Raw genomic sequence first — 7,789 nt, forward strand, 5'->3', positions numbered from 1 at the left:
TGGGGGCGTCGGGGCCGGCCGGAGGGGTGGGGACACAGGCAGGGAACGAAGACTTGGGGGGGGGGCTCCTTAGGGGACCATCAAGATGTGGGAGGGGAGAGGAGATAGGAGTTAACACAGACAGGGAGGGACCGGGGTAAGGGCGTGCGCCCTGTGGCCAAGGGTCGTCCCTCCCATATGGGGTGGCGCGGTGCTGGGCAACGGAATGGGGGCTAGGGATGGGAGAGCCAACGAGGAAGGGCGTCAAGGTAGCTTGTGCGTTCCGGGATGGGTGGGTGGGGGACCAGCAAGGCACGGAGTGGGCAGGACCACCAAGCTCCCCTCGCCTCTCCAGGGTCTGGACAGGCGCGGAAGTAGAGGTTGCCACGTGCGTGGGGAAGAGAGGGGAAAAGGAGAGTAAGGCCTTCAGACGTGGGCGGTGCAGATAGTGGCCATGCAGGGGTGGGTGCTGCCGTCTTCCCTTCATGCCTTCACTCATTCCTTCAACGACCCACTCCCCAGGCTACTCATCCACTGGTGGATTCATTTAAGCACCTGTTCATGTGTTCATCAGCGTCCGCACCTTAGTTCACTCAGGCCTACAGCCACCCACTGTTTTATTTATTTATTTTCTTGGAGAGGTTTTTGCTAAAGGGCACATGCGCTCACCAGAAAGACAGAGACAGACAGAGAGACAGAAAGCGAGAAATCACCCCCTGGGGGGATGGCCACGTGGCAATCCCTTCTCCTCCATTCTCCTCTCAGGATCTTGGGCATACACATACAAGCGCCCGGCGTGAGTTGAAGCCACCAGGTCCAGGACTTGAACCATGGTCAACTACATGGGAATCCAGCAACGCCAACTTGTTTTTTTTTTTTTTTTTAATTGGCTAGAGAGTCCATGCACTCATCTGAGAGAGGGACCAGGGAGAGGTGAGAAGCTGCCCGCAGGCCCCCATGGGGGATGGTCATGCCATAACCCCTTCTCCATTCTCCTCTTGAGATTTTTGGGGCATACACACCTGTGTCCAGTGTGTTTTTCAAACTGTTGGGTCGGGGACTCAAAGCATGCGGTCGGTCATGTGGAATCCAGCTGCCTTCACCACCCCGCTGCCAGCCGGCCCTCGCTCTGCTTTATTCATACCTGCACACCTCCTCCGGCCTTAGCTCACTCCGTCGCGACTACTGTATCCAAAAGCACGCAGCCCTGCTTGCGTCCTCTCTCCTTCCCTGCTCCGTGTTCCCACCTGATCCACTTTATCCTTTCTGGGTATCTTGTCCCCTCCTGCTCGACTGTAATAGTCCCAGGGGGACTGGGCTTTATTTACTGCAACATCCCAGCTCAGAACATATTTGCTGAGTGAATGAATTCATGTTCACACTTCGATCCATTTTGGGTTCCAGCGTGAGTTTTAAGTCACCAGGTCCGGGACTTGAACTGCCTTTGGCCATGTGAGAGTCTAGTGCCTCATTCTTTTATCTCTTCACACCTCGTGCTCCTCGCTGCATCAGTTCCTTCCATCATCCACTGATTTGCCTTTTCATTTGTCTGTCTGTTCATTTGTTCCTTCCTTCCCTAAACATTTGCTGGGGGCCAGTAGATGGTCAAGGTGCTGGACTCCCATGTGGCTGACCGCAGCTTAAGTCCCAGACCCCAGTGGCTGGAAACTCACACTGGGCGCTTGGGTGTGCATGCCCAAAATCCCAAGAGGAGAATGGAGGAGAAGGAACTGCGGCATGGCCATCCCCCCTGGGGGGTGATTTCTTGCTGTCTGTCTGTCTCTCTGTGTCTCTGACAAGCACACACACCTTATAGCAAAATTCTCTCAGAAAAAAACAAACAAACAAACAAACAAAAAAACATGGGACCAGCAGTTAGCATAATGGCTACAGCACTGGACTCCCATGTAGTCGACTGCAGTTCGAGTCCCAGACCCAGTGGCTTAAACTCACACCAGGTGCATGTGTATGCGTGCCCAAGATCCCGAGAGGAGAATGGAGGAGAAGGAATTGTGGCGTGGCCATCCCCCTTGTGTGTGGGAGGTGATTTCTCGCTTTCTGTCTCTCTGTCTCTGCCTTTCTGGTGAGCACACGCACCCTATAGCAAAAAACCTCTCCAAAAAACAAACCTTCAAATAAACAAACAAAATACTAGCTGACCGTCTTCTCTTCAGAGGGCTCCATGCTGAGCGCTCACGCAGACCCAGGAATCACTGCATGACAACCTGGCTGGGGGGTAATAATGAAAGCCCCCATCTCACAGAGGAGGACTAAATCCCAACCAGGACTCCATGTTAGCCAGAGTGCTAGGTACTCCTTAAGAGCAAGGCTCCATGGGAAACTTGGGGTTCACCAGCGCTAACCCCAAGTCCAGGCTGCAGGGCTTCCCTGAGCCTCTGGGAAACTCGGGGTTCACCAGCGCTAACCCCAAGTCCAGGCTGCAGGGCTTCCCCAAGCCTCTGGCCTGCTGCGTAGAGACTGGCAGGGTCCTTCTGGCACACCTGCAGAGAGACTGCACACCCGACTGCTCCTCGACTGTGGGAAAGTCCCTTAGGCCTCCCTGGGCCTCGGTGGCTCCGAGTCAAAGAAGGGGATGCTGTTAATCCATTGCCATCCCCCCCTCATGCAGAGCTGTGCGGAGGAGGCAGTGAGAACGCCCAGGAGCGGAGGGTCTGGGGGAGGTGGAGCTCCAGGGCTGGGACGCAGACAGATCTGATTTCCAGCTCTAATTTTTGCAGCTCTGTGACTATGTCAGGTGTTTCAGCCTCAGTTTTTTCATCTCGAAAATGGGTTTGAAATAGCCAGACCCATGGCCTAGTTAGTGGTTAAGGGAGCTGAACCCCTGCCCTGGCGGCTTGAAAAACACAGGGCATCTATGTGTGCATGCATGCCCCAAATCCTGACCGGATGGAGAAGGGGTCTCCCCATCGAGGGTGCTTTCCTCCCTCTCCCTCTCTCTGTCTCTCTCCAGAGAGCAAGATTTAAAAAAAAATGGCCATGATGGGGCCAGCAGGTGGACAGTGGTGAAGGCTCTGAATCCCCACATAGCTGACTAGCAGCTTGAAACTCAAAACTCTAAATCCCGAGGAGAATGGAGGAGAAGGGATTGCGGTGTGGCCATCTCCCCTGGGGGGTGATTTCTCACTTTCTCTCTCTCTGTCTCTCTCTGTGTCCCCCCATGAACACATGCGCCCTGTAGCAAAAAAAATCTTTCCCAAAACAAAACAAAACAAAAATAGGCATGCCAGACCTTCCCGTGGGATTAAGAGGATCAGTCAGGATTAAGCTGCCCCCACTCTGATGACTCCCAAATCTGTCATCGTCAGAGGATCTTCTACTCCTGGGAGCCAGGCTCAGGGGGGCGGGGGGGGGTCCAGCTGCCTCCTTGACACTCTCCCTGGGAGGTCTAGCAGGTGCCTCGCACTCAGCTCAGACGACATGAATCCTGCTCTCCCCCAGCCTGAACCCGTTCCTCCCAGTCTTTCCCACTGCGATATCAGCAGCTCCATTCTTCAAGCTGCTTGGACTCAGCCCCTCAAACCCCACCAACCTCAACTCCTCCCTGCTCCTCCCCCACACTCCACTCCATGGGTAAGCTGTCGGTGGCCCCAGGAACCCCTCTTTCAGATACACTCCACAGCTGATCACATCCCTCCACGGCACTCACGCCATCGTCTCTCTCCTGCTTGGACCATTGCAGTAGACTCATGACTGGGCTCTGATACTGCCCTTGCCCGCTGTTACCTAGTCCCCGCCCGGCAGCCAGAAGGTCTTGTTCAACGCAAACCAGGTCACATCCGTCCCCTGCTCAAATCCTCCATGGCGTCTGCTCACGTGGAGTAAAAGCCAACGTCCTCACCAAGACCTAGAAAAGCCCACACCGCCTCCCCGCCTCCTTTCCTCTCGGGTTTATTACCTACCTCTGCCCTCACTTGGTCTGCTCCAGCCACTCTGGCCTCCTCACTGCCCCTCTGACACCCCTGGCACATTCCGCCCATGGGGCCTTTGCAGTCACTGTTCCCTCTGCCCAGCCGTGCCCAGGTAATCTCATAGTTTATTTCATTCTTTCTCTGTCTTTTAATATTTTTTTATTTATTTATTTTTTTGAGAGTTTTGTTTTGTTTTTGGAGAGGTTTTTGCTATAGGGTGCATGTGCTTGCTAGAGAGACAGAGAGTGAGAAATCACCCCCTGGGGGGATGGCCACACCGCAATCCCTTCTCTATTCTCCTCTTGGGATCTTGGGCACACATGCACACATGCCCGGTGTGAGTTTAAGCCACCAGGTCTGGGACTTGAACTGTGGTAGACTACATGGGAGTCCAGTGACATGGCCATTACACCAATTGCTAGTCCCATTTTGAGAGAGATTTTTGCTATAGGGCGTGTGTGTTCGCTGGAGTGACTGAGAGACAGAGAGACAGAAAGCGAGAAATCACCCCCCAGGGGGGATGGCCATGTCGCAATCCCTTCTCCTCCATTCTCCTCTCGGGATCTTGGGCATGCATGCACACGTGCCTGGTGTGAGTTTTAAGCCACCGGGTCCGGGACTTGAACTGTGGCTAACTATGTGGGACTCCGACGATGTAATCATTACACCATCTGCTCGTCTGGCCATTTTTTAAGTTTACTTTTAAAGTTTGCTTATTCCAAGAGAGAGAGAGAGTGAGAGAGGGAACCCCAACAGAGTCTCAGCGCTGCGCTCCACCCCCGGCCTCAGCCAGTCCGTGATCATAGGCACGTACGTTCCTGGTGCACTCAGGGAGGCCTCCAGACGCGAACCCAGAACCTTCCCATGTGGCTCAGCCTCCCTTATTACTGCCACTGTCTGACCACTCCTTCCTAATTTCTTACAGGTCTCTGTTACGACGTCATCTCTTTGGCAAGACCTCTCCAGGTCATCCTTCCTGAAGGGCTGCCTCCTGCTTCTCTCCTCTTCCAGGCTCTGGGTTTCTTCCTGCACTGAGCACCGCCCGCACAGTGCCCTCACCTGCCCACGTCCTGGTGTGTGCCTCCTGCCCGTAGGCTGTGCCCCCAGGAGGCAAGGATCTTGTCTGCTCGGCCCCCAGCACAGTGCCCACTGCCCACTGCGGACTCTCGCTACACTGATGGCGTTTCCATTGCTACTGGGCATCCCGCCAGGGTGCCTGGTCCAGGGCTCTGCCGCCAGATGGAGGGGGCCCACCGTGGTCCTTCCCAATGTCCCCTGTCTTCCCGCTCGCTCAGGTTTTTCCCTGCTGACCATGTCTGAGTCTCCAGACTCGATCTGACTGTCCCTCGTGGGTGTCTGTACTCAGGACTGAAGGGGCTTGCTCTCTGTCCTTGGTCAATCCCAAGGGCTACTGACCACCCTGTGCCCTGCCAACCGTCCAGACTCTGAGAGGCACAGAGGTATAGCTGTGGATGAGAGACAGGCAGGGTGGAAGGCAGAGAGGAGGGTGGACTGACAGCCCCGCCCCAGGAAATACAGTCCCTGGGCTCCTATACCATTCCAGCCAATCGTAAGAAGACTTCCCCCAGGCCTCTGGGGGCAGCCCCATCAGGAGGGCTGATTTACCATTTTAATTGTGTGTGTGCATATTGATTTCTCCCCTGGGGGAGGTGCTGTTTGCAGGGGAAGGGATGGAAACTGGTTTTATTTATTTATTTATTTTTATATAATTATTTTATTTAACTTTATTTTAATTTGACCAGATAGGGGAGAGAGAGAGAGAGAGAGATGGAAAGTGAGAAAGAAAGCCACCACATCCGGGACTTGAACCGCTGTCAGCCATGTGGGAGTCCAGCACCCTTAACCACTGTGCCACCTGCCGGCCCCGGAAACTGGTTCACTGCCCCCTCCTGTCTGCCAAGTCCTGAGCTGGACAAGGGAGGCCCCGAGCGGGAAGACGCAGAGTGAAGTGACTGAGAGAAATAACTATGAAGTCTTGCAGGTCTTGCACAAATTTTGGCTTTGTCTACAGCCTCAGTGTCCTAATCCGTACAATGGGGTATAATGAAATAACACAGAGCTTAGCGGGGCACTTGCTAGCCAGGATGGTCATTAGAATATATATCTGCTTGTGTTCGCTTGGACTCTTATTCATCTCACAAAATCCTGCATGCTGTTACGCTTCTCTGTTCTGTTGTGGTACTTGGCAAACCCTACTTTAAAAAAACAATTATTTATTTTATTTATTTATTATTATTATTATTATTTTTCACATGAGTTTTTGCCAGAGAAAGAGCGAGAGAGAAGGAGAGTGAGAAAGCAAGTTGCCAGGTCCGGGACTCGAACTGTGGACAGTCACGTGGGAATTCTAGCACTTTAACCACCATGCCACCGGCTGGTCTCCAAACCCTGCTTTCTTTCGTTCTTTTTTTTTAAGGCAGAGAAAGAGAGACAGAAAGTGAGAAATCACCCCCCAGGGGGGATGGCCACGCTGCAATCCCTTCTCCTCCATTCTCCTCTGGGGATCTTGGGCACGCATGCACACGCATCCGGCATGAGTTTAAGCCACTGGGTCTGGGACTCAAACCGTGGTTGACTACATGCGAGTTCAGCGACATAGCCATCACGCCAACTGCTGGTCCCCAAACCCTGCTTTTTATTGCAGATCTATTTTTGCACAGTCATTTGATGATTTGTTTTTAACCTCCCTCATTGGCCGATGACTTTCAGGAGGACAAAGACCAGGTCAGATCCACGACTCCGTGCCCAGCCTCAGACAGCGCCTGGCACAAAGGAGGCATTTGCTACTGAAACACGCAACCTCCTTGGCACACGTCAGGGCTCAGCAGGGAAGAGGAGGGGCTGGCCTTGGAGGGGGAGTGGGGCCCCATGGGGAAGGCAATCAGGGGGGGGGGGGCGTCCCTGGAGGAGGCTATCATGCAGGGGTGGAGAGGGAGCCAAAGGGCGACTTTGGCCAGCCCTGCAGCAAAGGACTCTGGGAGCTCTTGGGGGCCAGCCCGCCCAGGCACGCCTCTCTCCAGGCTCTATTTACCAGGTATCGATTTTCCTGCCTGTTTACTGGTAGTTATTAAAGGCTGTGTCCCTGGAGTCCTTTTGAAACGAGACTGGAACCTGGAGAGCTGGAGTAATTAGGGCAGCTGTTGTCCTCCCGCTGGGCCCTGCACCCCGCAGTGCCCGAGGCTGCCTGCCTGCCCAGCTGTCCGCCTCTCTGGCCCAGGCTGGCCCTGGACCAGGCTGAGGGCGGCATAGTTCCCTGGTGGCCCGCCTGGGCTGCGATCTGGAGCTCAGTGGTGGTGGAAACGCCCCTTCTCTGCAGCGACCTTGGCCTGGATTTTCAGCCAGAACAATGGGTCTAAGAGGAGGCTGGAGGTTCTTCAGTCTGGGAGGCAGGCGGGGCTTCAGGCTGGTGGCCCAGAGGCAGGGCTGATGTCCTTGGGCTGGCCATGCCCCTCTCTGGCCACCAAGGCACCCAGCTGCCGGGTCTACCAGTATCTGCTTAGGGACTGTTTTGTGTATGTCTGCTCTTGTCTCTCTCCCCCTCCCCTCCTCTCCCTTCTCCTCCTTTCCCCTCCCTTCCCCTTCCCTGCCCAGTTTCTTAAGAATGTTTGCTTGAAAAATTCCAATCCTGTTCCAGCTGAAGCAGGGGAAAAGGGGCTTTGGTCAGATGTCAGCCGGAGGACTGCAGCAGCTGGGACTCTGAGACCCGGCGTGGGGCGGCCACACTGCTACAGCCGGTGACTGCTTTGTGCTGGGAGCAGAGACAGGGAGACAGACAGGGATGAAGAGGCAGAGAGAGAGAGAGAGATGCATGTCTATGCACACCTAAAGAGATCGCCAGAGAGGCTGAGACACCGCTGGGA

The sequence above is a fragment of the Tupaia chinensis genome, unplaced genomic scaffold (assembly GCF_000334495.1).
Source record: "Tupaia chinensis unplaced genomic scaffold, TupChi_1.0 Scaffold000323_1, whole genome shotgun sequence".
Lineage (NCBI taxonomy): Eukaryota > Metazoa > Chordata > Mammalia > Scandentia > Tupaiidae > Tupaia > Tupaia belangeri.